The sequence below is a fragment of the Bemisia tabaci genome, chromosome 5, assembly GCF_918797505.1.
Source record: "Bemisia tabaci chromosome 5, PGI_BMITA_v3".
In the NCBI taxonomy this organism is placed as follows: Eukaryota; Metazoa; Arthropoda; class Insecta; order Hemiptera; family Aleyrodidae; genus Bemisia; species Bemisia tabaci.
The window spans coordinates 1,436,663-1,450,147 of NC_092797.1; the positions used below are offsets into that span (position 1 = coordinate 1,436,663).

At 42.4% G+C, this 13,485-nt stretch overlaps 1 protein-coding gene across 3 annotated transcripts in view; it reads right to left on the reverse strand.

Annotated features, from left to right (window-relative positions):
- mrj (DnaJ heat shock protein family (Hsp40) member B6 mrj) overlaps positions 1–13,485 on the reverse strand; it is a 129,517-nt gene that overhangs the window by 95,608 nt on the left and 20,424 nt on the right. The window contains exon 1 of one of the 3 annotated variants that reach the window (XM_019049257.2): positions 5,568–5,946. The exons of 1 other annotated variant lie outside the window; for it this stretch is intronic. The gene's annotated coding sequence lies outside the window, so the exon portion shown is untranslated. Of the gene's footprint in view, positions 1–5,567; positions 5,947–13,485 lie in introns of those variants that run through there. One more of the 3 variants, XM_019049256.2, reaches the window with a different exon arrangement.

Sequence of the window (13,485 nt, forward strand, 5' to 3'; positions counted from 1 at the left end):
CTTGGCCCCACCGTATAAAATATTTCTTATCAAAATTAACCGTCCGAGTGTGTGTGAAACAATCGATTCCAGGTGAAGAAAATCGAGATTTACGATGGATTTAAATCCAAGCGGATGAGAGGAGATGCAGTGCTGCCAAATTGGAAGCTAATCATCAATTATTGAGACGCGACGCGACGCGACGTGTGGCACAATAATGCCGTGGTAAGGAAAAACGCTGTATGAACATTCGAGAGTTGCCAAATTTCCTTCGATAAAATGTTTGTTTTATACGAGTGTTATGAATATTTTTTCTTTAGATTTTCAAAATCTTTAGGTAAAACCGCCGACTAAATCATCTGAAAAATTGAAAGGAAAATATTCGTAAATTTACCAGGAAATTCGCGTTTTATGAAGGGAAACTTGGCAACGCCTGAAGGTTCCTACGGCGTTCTTCTCTTTCTTAGAGCGGCAGAATGGATACAGGGCCGGATTAAGGGGGTGGCCACATGGGCCGCGGCCCATGGCGGCAAATTTTGCAATTTTTTAAATGCAAGTACAAAAAAATCGGATTCAGAAAAAAAAATACAAACAAGAAAAGGTGACAATATCTCTCATTTCTTGAGAGTTCATTAATTTCTAATTTTGTCGTATTTCGGCGATATAAAAGACTACGCACCTTTAATTAGTTGAGTTAAGAGAGAAACCAAACACGTAATTTGGCCTAGAGCGGCGCGGCGCAAAGAGAAATGATGACGAGGACTTGAGATGAAAAGGAAAAGCCCTCGACGCGGCAGTCGGCATGTAACACATATTAGCGCCTACGAGACTGCATGAGTACTTCACGCATTGCGTCAAACACAGTACGGTCAACAGCGGTCGGCGCGGCGTGAAACGCACAGTGCCTACAAGACTACATGGATACTGCACGCATTGCGCCAAACACAGTGTGGTCAGCGCGGCACGGCGGCGGAGGTTAAAATTATTAAAGCACATTAATGTTTGTTCTTTCTAAATTTTTTAGTTCATTTCTTGTAAATGAAAGGCCTTGTCCACACAGAGACAGGTTTACGGAACTGAACTTTCGCGCGAAGTTCCGTGAACTTTTGCTAGGAGTGCTGACAGGGCTTACGCAAAAAATGTGTCCAACACGAGTGAACGCGTCTTATGCATCCTTCTCCCTCCGGCACGTTCATTATTTGATGGTTTATATTGATGTTTCAAAATGAATGAGAAGAGGGCGGCAAAATACAGGCGGCCCATGGCCATGGGCGGCAAGTAGGTAAATCCGGCCATGAATACGTCTGAATGAGTGTCTTTCTTGGTGGCAATGTGATAATTGATTCGGTTCCCAGATTGTGTGAAAACACCTGGATATCAGACACTAAGTTAAATGGGGAAATGTGCTGAATCTGGCAAGAATGGTCGAGAGGATTGAAATGCAAGATTGACGGAGGGAAAAGAAGAAAAATTCGATGAATCCTTCTCGATTAACAACCATGTGCGTTCAACGACGCGACGTACAAATAGACGAGTTATAAAAAAAGTTGAAAAAAGAGGGGGAAAGAAAAGGAGAGATGCGATGAAGGGGGGGGGGGGGAGAAAAAAAGAGATATGGCTGGTGACTCGTCAAGTGACTAAGCGGGGTCGCTCTAGTCAACTCGGCGTCCGTGAGGGGGTCTTCAAGCTGAGCTGGGGGCCTCGAGATGCAAAGTACTACGGAGAAGTCCATGGGAAAAGTATCTTTAGTCCACCAAGACTCAAATTTGATGTCTTCGAGGATGACGACATATCGTAGGTTTAAAAATTCCCTCAGTTTTCCTCCGCTCACAATGTTTTATCTTTCTTTCTTTCTTTTCTTTTTATCATTATAATATGTATATTCTATATAATTCCAACGGTCAAAGTATTAAACTTCACCTATCGATATTCATAAAGGACCACCTGATTTCCAACCGACCTCTTGGAGCAGAAATAACCGTTATGGCAACCCACTACCGGGAAATCACCAGTGACTGATATCAGACAGCGTTTGTCGTTGGAAGAACCCAAATCCTCGCTCCTCTGATACAAGGGCGTATCTCTATTTCCACATGAGCCCTGTTCTCCGTATAACTCTATATTTTCCGGGGCTCATGTGCAAATAGAGATACGCCCTTACGCCGCAAAAGCGGAAAAATGGGCGCGGAATCGTAAACTTAAGGGCGTTTCTCTTGCCCTCTCACCGAGTACACAGTAGCCGGGTTACGTTCCTCTCTCCGGACTCGACAATTGATATTTTCCCATTTGAAAGTATGGTGAAGAATCGATTAATATGGCGTTCGAACTCTGCTGAGATAATCGATCTTTTTCCATAGGTTTGAATGGCATTTCAATCGATAAGTCATTCAATCGATCGATGCGTCACACCTCATTTAACAAAAAATAACCACCTCTATTGAGACATGAGCCTTATAGTACACGGATTTTTACGTGTCTCGGAGCCCATGTAAAAATGGAGACTGTTCCTTTGGAATTGAATACATTCAACCGTTCCAATTTTTCCGACAAAATCTGGCAAAGCAGCCTCTAGCTCTTCATAACGAGGGACTGATAAGTGATAACACTCGTTTCTAGACTTTTTACACGACGCGGATTGTGTCGTAACGCCAAAAATAAATACGGACGAAAGATCTAGAGAGCGAGATAAGACGACAGGCCAGTTCCAGTCCAGTGGCAAATAGTTAAACTTGCACATTCTAAAGTGACAAAAAAAAAGAGGACAAATGGACATCCGATTGAGGCATTCTTTCTGGAAACGACATGAAAGACTTGGCAGTTATGTTCAGATAAAGCAATAGATATTATTCACAGTCTAGCGAAGCGATCGTACACGTTAAAAAACTTATTTTTACGGGGAAATGAGTAAAACTACGGAAGACGCTCGGGAGTAAAATTCAAACGTGACTTTATTTCGTCGGCTGCAAATAATGCGTTACGATTTACATCCGATTCCGGTTGCACAATTTGAGCAGCACTGCAATTTTTAGACGTTGTAAAAACAAAGAATGAATCGTTCGAGGCATTTTTTGGTAAAACGGCGTATGAGATTTGCAATGCTGCAGGATTTCGCAATTTTTTACAGTATTTGCGGCGGATTAAATCATTCACGATGGACTTACTTCCTTACAATAGTGAAGAAAAATTCGGAGCAAATCCAGGGACATAGATGAACTGTCGGGTAAGTTAATTACAACCAGAAAACTACGTTGCACAATCTCTGCAGCATTGGAAGTCTCATGCGCCCTATTACCGAAAACTGTCTCAATTATTAAAGGGGAATAATGAAAGCATATTGAGGCTACGATTGAGCTTTTTCAGTTTTACCTTGACACTTCAAAAATGCACTTGGCCCGGGGCAAACAATTCAATTTTCTTTTTTAAAAAAGTAGGATTTTTTTTTCTTTTTAAAACCAGACACTAAAAGATCATTAAAATATAACTAAACAATTTTCAACCGAATTTTGAACTAACTACAGAAAAGGCATGCAAGAAATGTATGAGTAATTGATTAAAATTAATGTAAAGAGCGTGGCGGCAAAGGGTTGCTTGGATTTCAAAAATCCCTGACTTTACTATGTACGTTTTTTTTTGGTGGGGAAGAAGGGGGTAAGATTATGGCGCACTTCTGAATATAAAATGCAGTGATTCGGATAGAAAAAAATTCAATGTTCCGCAGCAAAATTCACAAATTTTTCCAGGTTTCCCATTATTTTTTTTTTTTAAGATTTTCGTCTCGCGGCAGGAAAACCGCGAGACCCTATAAAAACGATTCCGAGCTTATCACATTAAAGTTGATGGATTTCTCACGGAAACTCGAAATATTTTCGATGATGTCTTGAAATCGTAAACAAATTAGGTCAACGCGTAAAACTCTCTATCCGAGAGCCCCTGAATCCCTTTCCAAGTGATGGCAAGAGGGAACAGGGCACAGGGCCAAGGTCCGCTAGGTTGTCGTATGTCCCTTTGGGAGGGGGGAGGGGGGCGGGGAAGGGGGGTTGTTTCTACGCTGGTGAGAGTGTACTTCCTAAAACTACATAAAATACCATCCGGCGATATCGCTGTTCGGCGACATGCCGGCGAGTCAGACATGGGGGTGATTCAACCCTTGAGCTCGTTCCAGTTGAATGGACGGTTTAAAAATCGTATCAAAAAGGCTAAACAAGAAGCATACTTTAGCATTTTTCGTAGCGTTTGCGACATTAGTGACGTAGTCGAGGAAAACCAGAGACAATTCTTCCAAGCTGCAACAATATATTTCCCCCACTTAAAAGAATGTAGGTAAAACAATCGATTACATGGACACTTTTCGAATTGATATTTTTATTTTTCGATATTTCTAATGGCTTTAAGTGAATGAATTTATGCATAGAATATAAAAAAATTGGAAAAACATGCTACCCCGAAAAGATCGCCTTAAAAAAGGAGGGGAGCACAGGTACAGCCTTTGGAATGGTCAGTTGAGGATAACGAAGAAAACAATCAGAGGATTCAGACCGGAAAAAAAGTTGGAAAAAATCCAAAAATACGGAATCTTTGTTTCGGGGAAATGATTTCAGCGGCTTCGTTTCTCACGAAAACGCCTCTCAAATCAAATTGTTGAGCGCTAAGTTTCCTGAAGGTACAGGCAGTTAGGAATTCGTAAATTTGAGGGCAAAAGTCCTAATTTTTGTCAATGGAGCTTGCGTGTGCAGTAGAAAATGATTAAAAATTTCAAATTCTCTCGCACTGAAAAACAAGCTCCGGCGGTGGAAGCCGTTCTTACGCCTGGACGTACCGTCCGTGTTCGGGTCACAGAAGCCGAAAGTTTCGGGGATGGCACCCGGTGCAGTCAAAGCTGGTTCAAGCAGCCGGAACTTTCGGGCTTCAAGCCCGGAATAGACGGTGGTCAGGGTTGTCACATAATCTAGAAAATTGAATTCCCTCACATTTCCCTGATTGCCCTGACAACTGGACAAATGCCAGATTGTAGAAAAGACATAGTTCGATAGAGTATTCAGGCCAAATTTTGTTGTGGGAAACGTCATACCCGCTCGGGAAAGCAAATACAGGCGACAACGATTTTTCCCGGACATTTTCGACATTTACCTTGTCATTCCAGTTTTTCCCAGACTCTTTAGAATTCCCTGACATTTCCCGATTCTCCCGGTATTTCCTGACTGTGGAAACCCTGCGGTATGCCACTATCGCCCGCAACTTTTTTCTTCAGAGCGACGAAATCCCCGATTTCTAAGGTTGGGCAAAGTTCTCCGATTGTTCAAGAGCTTTTCACCCTGTTCTCGTTATGATATCGTCGCTTGGCTGACATAAGGGCGTAACTAAACGTTGAGATGAGCGCGGAAAAACGTTTAATTTTATGGAGGACAGGGTTTATTGTAGAATATAGTTGCGCCCTTATGTCAGGTAGGCGACGATGTAACAGTTCGAATAACAAGAAAAGCAGATTCATTCTTGGGTCGGCCATGCAAATACCGCGCGAGCTGCGGGAGGCTGGAACAAAGGCGGGAAGGAGCGGGCTGAAAAAACAAAGCACCGCATGGAAAACTCACCTGCAGCTCGAAAGAAGAGGGGTTGAAAAAAATAAACGGAGACTTCACAACCGGCGAGGAGCCCTTAGCATACTCGCCACGACGAGGGTGCGGTAATCCTAGAGACGATACACAAAACTACCCTTCACACGCGGGGGGTGGGAAAAACACTGGGGAAAAGGCACGGAGGAGAATCTCGGCTCTGGACACAGTTCACTGGGACACAGGACACAGGTGACGGCCCGAGGGGTACACGAACCTGGCTCGCGGACGAAATTCGGTGACGGACTCGCACACACAATGAGGAGCACACAATGAGGAGCCAACGAACCAAACCAGGAGCCGAGCTAACCGCGCGCGCGACAACAACGGCTATCAAACGCAGACTGAACTGAAGAGAGGCAGAGGAGAGGACCGTCGCTTCGGATTCGGGTTGAGTTGAGCGGCGCCGCACACTGGATCCAGCCAATCGGAGAGCTCGCACAAATTTTTTTTTACTAAAACTGCAAATTACCATGTTCATTTCCTCACATTTTAAATTTTAAGGGATCCAACGAAAGAAAATTTGACGAGGAAACCAATGAAACCACTTTTGGGACATCAAAGTTTTGTGTTACAGGCGTTAAAAGTTTCCAAATTTTGTCCGACTCCTGCTATCGACTCGATCCATTGTGCGGCGGCAGCGCTTGACCCGGGACACGGCGCGCGGGGGACGGGGTACGAAGGGGGTGAAGGGGGGGGGGCTTGGGACGCAGCCGGGGGGACCTCTGAGCCGCGTGCGCGCCGACAGCTCGTCGCACGGTGGCAACGTACTTATCGATCCCCAAACGAGAAAGATTTGACAAATGAAGAGAACAGCGGGCTGATCGTTGAAATTGATAGACAAAGTTATAGACAAAAGGGATACGGAGGGATCTTATTGGAGGAGGCGGGTGGTTGCAATGGACATAGGAGGTAGGAAATAGACTAACTAACGCCAATCCAAGAGAGACACTACAGTTAGTCCATCATTAGCCCCCGTGGTCTATAAGAACCACCCATTTCAACCAAGAGGAGCGCTCCAAACTCTCTACGTCTTCTTTGTCTAAAGCATTGCCTATCAATTTCAACAATCCGCCCGCAGACTAATTTAGTGACTACGTCATTCGATATGGTATCGAAATCTTGGTTCAAACCAAAACAAACTATCATAACCTCATGTACAAATTCTTCAGGTGTCACTTGATTGTGTAATTTTTATTAAAATTTAGTCCTTGACCGGTCATACATCAATTGAAGACTCATTAAATACGAGAATTTTCGATTGTAATAAACACTTGGACACATTTTACCACTGTGGCGCAAAGGGTGCGAATCGGAAACAGGGTTCTGTGTTCGTTTACGTTAGAAGAGCCGAGCGTTCGATATAATACTGAATGATGTAGCCACCAAATCAGTCTATTACGGGGATAAAATAAAAACAATAAAAAGAATAGATAACACGGTTGCCATCATTTATTGGCTTTTTTGGTTTTTCCCTGACCCCAAAATTTTCTATTATACCTTTACTTCTTCTGGCCTTTTCCACCAATGGAGAATTTACACGCAAATTTTTCGTTGCTTCCCCTGAAAGTGCGTAAAGAGCTCATTTCACAGTATTTTTTATAATTTTTTTCTGATATGGGACATTGTATAAAAATACATGTGAGAAAAAGCACCGCCCAGTGACGTCATCTGGCGGCATTTCCTATGTAAACACACATATTTTAGCAAATTAGATCATTTTGTCATATCTCCTTTAATGATTGTTCAATTCATGAACCAAAAGGGTATCCTCGTGTTCAGTTCACTCGCTAGTTTCCACTTGAAAACAAAATTCATCAAATTTTAGACACCTGCAAATTTTCTATTTATTTCCTTTTATCATTTAAATACGCTGACTTTCGCTGAACTTCGGACAAAATTTCCTTTTGTAGAAACCAAATTATGGAAAAAGGCACTCGGTAGCTAGTTGAAAGACGACAAGCCTTAAAAATGACCAGAAAGGGTACACGGTTGAACGATCAGTGATAAGTTTCAGTCATAAGTAAATGTGTCAGAAATTCACTAAAATTTCCCACAAATTCCCCGCCTTTTCCCGGTCTTCACTAATTTCCTGACTTCCCCTGATTTTTTCGGTTTTCCAGACCGTCCGCAACCATCAAATAATGAATACCAAATTAATAAAAGAAAAAAACTAGGGGCTAGGATGTAATAAAAAAAAAGTAATAAGGATAAAATAATTAATCCAAAAATAAGTTAAAAAAAATTGCCAGATTATCTCTTCTGCAGTACACTAGAGTCGAGCTTCACACAAATGCCTACAAGTGCATCCGAAAAAGGAATCGGATATCAAATAAAAAAAAAGGGGGAGGGACAGTGAGTCTCAACTTAGCCGGAGATAGGGGAGAGATATTCGGACCTCGCTTTGTAACTTCTCTGCCGAATCTGAGCGTCACCTCGGGCAGCCAGCAGCATGGAGCAGGAGCAGAGCATGAGTTCACGCCTCACACCATCGCACCTTCAATTATGCAGATGCAACACGGACATCCATCAAGCACGAATAGTTGTATCTCTGCGCCGTCAGTATTGAGCGGAGCATTGTGAGTTCACGCCTCACGCCATAGCGCCTTCAATTTTCCAGACGCAACGCGCACATCCATAAAGCACGAATAGTTGTTTCTCTGCGCCGTCTTCAACGCGCGGCTCAATTTCCATATTGTTTTGGTACTATTTGTCTTCTTTTTAGGGCTTTGTACTTCAAGGGCTACGTGAGAAACCTAGCTCATGATCAAAGGGACGTAATCGGGCCTCGTTTTTAACTTTTCTCCTAAATCTGACATTTTCAGAAACCGCAATCGAGATACGTGGTTTTCTACTTCAGCACCCCTTTTCTTCACTGACAAGTCAAGTACCAAGGCAACGTATGATGTTATTACGCTGATTCCGGTTGAATTCGAACGATTCGACTTATTAATGCTGAAAGGAACTATGTATATGGGGTTTTCGTGCGACATATTTCCTTTCAGAATACATCAGACCAATTAATGAAAATACTTTTCTCTTAAAGCCTGTTAACTGGATTGTGACTCGAAAAGCCTCGCTTATTATTAAACGTCGATGGAGGAAACGCAAAGAAGTGGATTTGAGAGGATCCCGAGTTTCTACAAGTCCTGCAGTCGCTTGAAGGTTAAATTATGATTATTCGCGCACAAACCAAGCCGGATCTGACGATTGATTGGATAAAAAAGAAAAATCGAGAACGAATGTACTTTTCCTTCTGGAAAGAGAGGAACGCCGTTCGCTATTCTGCCGTGCTATGGACAAACGTCGTATGAGCCTTCACACGTTGCCTTTCCTTTGACGAATCACGAATTTTCGAGGAAATTTAAGAATATTTTTCTCCCGGTTTTTCATAGAATTTTGATCCTTATTTCATCTAAAGGATCTAAAAATTTAAAGGTGAGATGCATATAATATTCTCCAAAATGAAACATTTTCTAGGGGAAATTTGGCAACATTTGAATGCTCATACGGCGTTTTTACACAGCACGGTAGTATCGAAAATCTTGTTACGAGACAAGGCGATCGAAAATTGTATCTGTGCGGTTGATACTGTTCAGAGAAAAGCGTACGTGGTAAACGGACAACCATCGACGCCAACTTGTCTCTGAGAATGAAATGGACTACATTTTGCCATTAGGACCGACAATTTCTGGCCCATTCGTAAAAAATAAGGAGGACGAGTAAGAGAAGGAAGAAAGAAGGAAGGAACCGAGGGAAGAAGAAGGAAAGACGCTTACGTTTGGTACTTACTCATGACGAAATTGACTCAAACTGCATAATAGATGCTTCAAAAATTCAGCAATTTTCTTTCGCCCTCCCCCCCCCCTCCCTCAATTCGAGGTGTCTGGATCATCTTATGTCACATCCGTTTAGCTAGATCTTTCTCTCTAAATCTTTGAGGAAGAAAAGACGAAAAAAGGAAAGGAAAAGAAGGAGAAGGAGAAGGAGAGAAAGAAGGAGAAGGTGGTGGAGGAGGAGGAGAAGCAGAAAGAGAAGGAGATGAAGGAGAAGAAGAAGGAAAAGAAGAAAAAGGAAAAAGAAGAAGGAGGGGAGAAAGAAGAAAGAGGAAGTGGAGGAGAAGGAGAAGAAAAAGGAAAATATAAAGGAGAAGAAGGAGATGAAGAGGGAGGAGAAGAAGGAGGAAGAGAAGGAGATGAAGGAGAAGGAGAAGAAGAAAAATTGGGGATATGTTTGGGAAGAATGGAGGGCAATGTGGCACTCTCCTTGTTACATCACATCACTGACGGCTGGCGCTTGGCGGCTGGGCAGATCCGTAACGTTTTAATGATTCCCACACAATCATAGCATCAGCGTCACCGTGGCCGGCGTCGGTGGCGTCGTCACAGTCGCACCATTGCACCAATGTAACAGTTACGCTCTTCCGCTCCAAGGTTGCCGCCCACCCACCCAAAAACCAAATATTCCCATCCGCCCGACCATATTTTCGTGGAAACTCACCGGTCTCCAGAACCGCAGACCCAAGTCACGCTCTCTACCACGATGGCCAATCCAGCCGCAATGGCTCAGCCGCGCTCGTCACAAAATCGTATTTTGGTCCTTAATTCTTGTAGATTAGCTGCAAAAAATAAGATTTGTCCGAGTAGCGACGCTCGACGCTGAATATGAACCGAGATATGGCGCTTTGAAAAATTCGCTTCATGACGTATCCACCGCGGTAGTGACACCCTTGGTTTTTTCCACCTTCCGCTCCTATCCGAGTTTCACGTTGAGTATCCTGTGCAAAGGTGTGCCTCCCTGACTGATGAAAGCAAGGTGGAAGAAACCAAGGGTGTCACTTTGCGCGTTTGGTCTCCACTTGGACCAGCGTTCATGCATGAAATATTAATGAGGAAATTTCTGTTGAAATTAAAGTAATACGCGATTTTTCCACCTGTATTGTGAGGACATACATATAAGGAATTATACACGATATTCATCTCAATATCCTGGTAAATATGCGATTTTTCCAGCAGTTGCGTAAAAAAGTGAGAAAATCAGCGATTTTTATCTCAATATCGCGCAAAATACGCGAATTTTCCAGCGGTTTTGTAAAAAAATAAAAGATTACTCATTTTTCACCTCAATATTGCAACATCTGCCAGCGGTTTTGTGAATAAACAAAAAATGACGCTCTTTCTACGTGCATATCGGAGCGCTCGTAAACGTGAGTAATTTGAGACGGACAAAAAGCTAAGATGTTTCTTTATTTTCGCGTGACATTTAATCCAACAGACGAATTTTGAATGAGGCTTAGCTTCGAAAAGTTGATAGTTACGGCTCTTTTCCCTCTGACAACGTGCAGACGGAGGGTGCGCTGTTTCCCCTAGATTTGACGGAACGCTCGCATCGCGATGTCGACCGGGAGAAACTTCAGAAAAATGCACGGATTTATGGGGAGAGTATGGACAGCTCGATTTGTGTAGCTCTTAGGGCCCAAAAGGGCGACAACGTGAAAAAGGAAAATCACTAGAAAAGTGCCACTGCCAACCTACACATTAGAAGATTACTCAATATGGCCGACAGCGCATTGCAAACAAGCATCTAAAAGGACTAAAACTTAGAAACTGAGAAAATTTAAGCGAAATCAAAGTTTTATACGAGCTTTTATAATTTTTGATCAGTGTAAATAGTTGAAATGTGAAAATTAGTGCCACTGGATAATTCGAGTTCATAGGTTGGGTCCCTTTTTGGGTCCCATGAGATGCGTGGCCTGATCAAACCTAACCTCCAAATTTTCAAGTTGTCCATACCACTCTAGATTAAGCATTCTGAAGGGGGAAAACTTGCATGTCGATGTGGCAACCGACCGGTCACGGGCGATATCCGACTCAACCTGGCGTCATCTCTATTTTCCTCTTGAGCAGAAAATCCGCCTTTTCCGGATTTCGCGCCAAGACCCGAATAAACTCGGGCAAAACTGATGCATTGAAACTGAAACCCTTACCGCCACTGCCACTATCTAACCATAATCCTTCGGGAATCGAGAACTTTAACATTTCTGCATCTATATCATCTCTCCCATCTATAATTCGTCGTTTTCTTTGCGAAAGACCGTGACTAAATTTCAACGTTGCAGATTTTTCCGCGCAAATTGTAATTTTACCAAGAGAATATCTTACTGCAAATTTCCCTGATTTCCCTAATTATCTCGTGCAAAAATCAGACTTTTCGAAAAAAATTATGCAGGTTTATTTTCGTAAAAAATTGAATTGGTTGAGCCAATTTGGCGACTAACAATTTCGATATTTCAAGTCTCAAGACACCCTGGTTTGGAAAGAAGCATTTATCTTTAAGAAACAGAAGTGATAAAACTTACTTACGGTTTGGAGATCAAAGAGATTGGCTCAAGATGCTTACCTGGAACAGAGCGAGAAATAAAATGAATTATAAAGAAAACTTCACATTTCCAGTCCATTTCATAATATCCTATCACTCTTCCCTGACCATTCCCGGTTTTCTTGACCTGTACACACTCTGCATAAGATTCATTAGGCAAGTAGGCTTAACTTGATGTACACGCAATTCTTTTTCCCCGGAAAAAGCATTTACTCGATGTACATAAAATACTAGCCGTTCTGGGCGCGCTTTGCGCGTCCGTCACGGCTATCCAAGGGGTGCGTTCCCTGGACCCCCGGTCACTCGCCACGCGAGTGACAGTCGGCTCGCTCAGCGAGCCATTTTTCTAAGTGGTTGGATATTTGATAACTATGATGAATACATTTTAGAGACTCTGTCGCCAAAAATGATTTTGTCACAGAACCTTGTTGCCGGAGCTTGCACATTAATAAATATAAGGATATGAAGCAATGATGAGGATCGATCACTTCTTCAAAAATGCATTTGACTGGGATGTCAGTCCCATCGGGTAGAGGGAAGTCACAACCGTGGTTCTCCTTCCGCGATTTGGCTTGCCCAAGTTCATATTTACTTCTTGAGAAGATTTTCGGGAGCGTAAGGGTCTAAAAACTGCTCAACGATAGTATAGTTCGAGTTCAAAATATCTATGAGCCCACTCGTGTTTTTTTTCTCATATAGTTTCATTGCATAAACATTTCTCTGATGTTTTTGTTTTATACCCTCTGATTGCATACGTAATTATATCCTCATTACATTTCCTTTCCCCTTAATTTTTTCCTTTTTTGTAGCATATGTGTCAATTTACAATTATTGTTTTAAAATAGCTTTCCCTAGAATACATTTGATGCTTCAAACGGGACCAATTTGTTTTATTGAAATTTCCGGCTAAATCCTGGGTTTTTCCAGGAAGGAAGTTCCTCCCAGACTCTACCGTTGCCAGATAAGTTGCTTTTTTGGCACTTTTCCAAGTTCAAACCCATGTAGAATATTCAAATTTACCGCAAAATCTGGTAAGCTTGCCGGACTCGAATAAAAGTTAGAATGAAGTGAAATCTTTCGAAGTCTATATGTTAATGATGAAGATAGTTAATGCTTTTTGTGCGACAAATCAAAGAATCAAGATTTCCCAGGATTTTTTCGGAGAGGAAGGGGGAAATAAAAGATGCGCGCAACCTTAAAAATCACTTTCATGCAATAGAAGAACATTTTCAGTCTTTGCCTTTATACTGCCTTCAGGAGAAAAAAGATTCAATCGGCCTACATTTTGAACTACTCTTCCTGGCTCATTCATATTACAGCACTTATCTGCACCGGAATGCTAAATGGAACACATGTTGTTTCTACGATAAGCCAAAGGTGGTAGCTCCGTATGGCAAAATTTAGTCCGATTATCTTGTAATTGTTCACATTGGAGCGGAGACGGCAAGAAATGAGCTTACTGTGTGGCGGAATTAGGAAGGAAAAGCGAAGCCCTCAATTTTTCTCGACATTGTTGGCC